The sequence below is a fragment of the Alosa pseudoharengus genome, unplaced genomic scaffold (assembly GCF_046254945.1).
Source record: "Alosa pseudoharengus isolate Yale_2024_CS ecotype anadromous, Long Island Sound unplaced genomic scaffold, YU_APseudo_1.1 YU_APseudo_1.1_scf_12, whole genome shotgun sequence".
Classification (NCBI taxonomy): domain Eukaryota; kingdom Metazoa; phylum Chordata; class Actinopteri; order Clupeiformes; family Clupeidae; genus Alosa; species Alosa pseudoharengus.
Window position 1 is genome coordinate 17,529,827 of NW_027468587.1, and position 2,648 is coordinate 17,532,474.

Genomic DNA, 2,648 nt, shown 5'->3' on the forward strand with positions numbered 1-2,648 from the left:
TTGTGTGTGGCCAAGAATGAGGGCCATAAACAAAGCTCCTCTTTGTGGCTATGCTCTCTCAACCCCCCCCCCCCTCTTCTGCACACTGTACACTGATCTTGCATTAATAAAACCATCAGAAAAGCGTACTGATTTCAGAAGGGCCAGACCTGACTCTGAGAATGTCTGAGAAGACAGACTTGCTTAGTGGACATGCAGACACACACACACACACACACACACACACACACACACACACACACAAACACAAAGGGCACACAGTCACAGACACATTGTCTCATGTGAAGTACCTCCGACAGCATGGGACAGAGAAACATACAATGAACACATGTATACATAGACACACAAACGTATAAACACTGAATATGCACTTAAAGTACACCAAACAACCCGCTAATCTTCCACGTGTGGATAGAGGCCAAATCATACAAGCGGAGTCGGTCCCCAAAATAAAATAAAGCATATTCTCATCAGGATCCCTATGGGCACGGAGCACAGAGAGAACAAGCAGGGGGCAGGACGCGGATGAAGTGAAAATAAATGAACAGGGAAAAATAAACAATAAAAAAGTATTTACATTTATAAATAAATAGAGCGCGGGGGCCTTCGGGTGGCCGGCCCGGGGCCGAGGCTCCTCCGTCCGAAAGATCCTGTGGCCACTGCGAGGAGACGAGCCTAAATAGCCCAGAGGGGCTTTGATCGTCGGCGCAGATGTTCAGGAAGCAAACCTTGACCCCTCTCCGACATGCTCCGAGGGGACACAGATGAGTGGGCCGAGCGGGTCGGAGGACGGAGCCGGAGCTGGACTGCCGCCATGTTTATGGACCCTTTCAAGAGAGTTCCATTATCAGCATCATAGTTGGCCCCACAAGGCTTCCGTTTTAACATTCCATATGTTATCCTAATGCAGAGGAAGTAGATTGGGGCCCAAATAGAACGTTCAAGCATTGTTTTTGTTTACCTTGTTGAAAGGGTCTATATGTGTGCGCGTACTGTACTTCTCATCTCTTCGCCACCGCTCACTCACATCTGATATTTCTGATATCTTTCCCGCCTCAAAAAAAAACCAACAAGTCCAAGATTCAGATGATTTCAGGCCACAATAAGCAATGTTACACGTCACTAACGTCAAACACGGGTGCGCAAAACGCGTGCCCGCCAGGGGTCGTTCCTTTGCCCTTTAGCTCTCCACAGCTCTTAGCCCCTCTCTCTCTCACTCTCAGGTAATTGCCCCACCAGTGGAGTCAGCCTGACAGCTGAGCCCTTTGCCAACCATCGCTAGACATTGTTGAATAACCTGCCGCCGGCGCATTGAGAACACTAAAAACGCACCCGAGACACTCCGTGGGGTGTCAGTTTAATCATGCTTAAAGCAGTATCGTGTTCCCCTGTTTCCCGATTCCTCTGCTGTCAAACAATCTCAAAATACAGCCCCAGGAAGCATGATAAGACATCAAGGTGTCTGTAAGTCATAGACCTCAACAGTCTTCATTTTTTTTTTATTCATTTATAAAAGCAGGTTCATTTATTTAAGTACTATTTTACATTTGACTAATTATTCAATTACTTATTCATACTGTACATACATACAATAATCATTTTAGATATAGACCTGGGGTTTTTTCTATTTTGTACCTATGTTCATTCATTGGAGTTCGCTGTGACTGACAAATAATAATAAAAAAAAACAGCTTCTGCACAGGCCCCTATAGCCCAACACAGTCCCTATTGGACATTGGATGGGCATGCCAGAAATAATTGATAGGGCTCCCCACAGGAGGGGGTGTCTTGTGTCACCTTGCAAGCTCCACTGCCGGTCTGTTACCACCCACAATTGTGGTAATCCTCAGGACTATTATACTACTGCTTATTGTACAGAAGAATATAACAGGCCTCTGTCAGAGCTGAATCATACTGGCCGGAAAGCCAACACCACACAGACTGGGACACGCGCACACACACAAACACACACATGCACAGAGGCACACACACACACACACACACACACACACACACACACACACACACACACACACACACACACACACACACACACACACACATACACACACACACACACACACCACACATATGCATGCATGAGTGTTTAGCAGACTCACACACTCACATAAGAAAGACATGCAAAAACAACGACACACAAAAATAATCAAATAAAAAATAGGGCTGATTTAGTTTGTTCAATCTGACCAGCAAAGTATGTAGTGCTGTGGAGTCAAGGAATCCTATAGAACTGGCAGAATGTGAGAACAGGGGAGACTGCACATTAATGGTTGAGAAGTGTGTGTGTGTGTGTGTGTGTGTGTGTGTGTGTGTGTGTGTGTGTGTGAAGAAAAATGACTAAATGTGCAAGAAAGAAAGAGAGAGGAGATGGGAACTTAGAAATATGGACAGAGAAAAAAGGATTGAGTGACAGAGAAAAACAGAGACAGAGAGATGGAGACAGAGGCATTGAGACAGCGCTGAAAAAAAGTGAAAGAAATAAATGGTACGGAAAGATAAAGTGAGAGAATAACGGGAGTGAGATGAATTAAAAAAAACGTAGGTGGCAAAAGAAAAACGAGTGCAGAGAGAGAGTAAGACAGGAAGGAGGAGGCTGTTTTACCTCAGGCAGCAGGCGCTTGATTGGA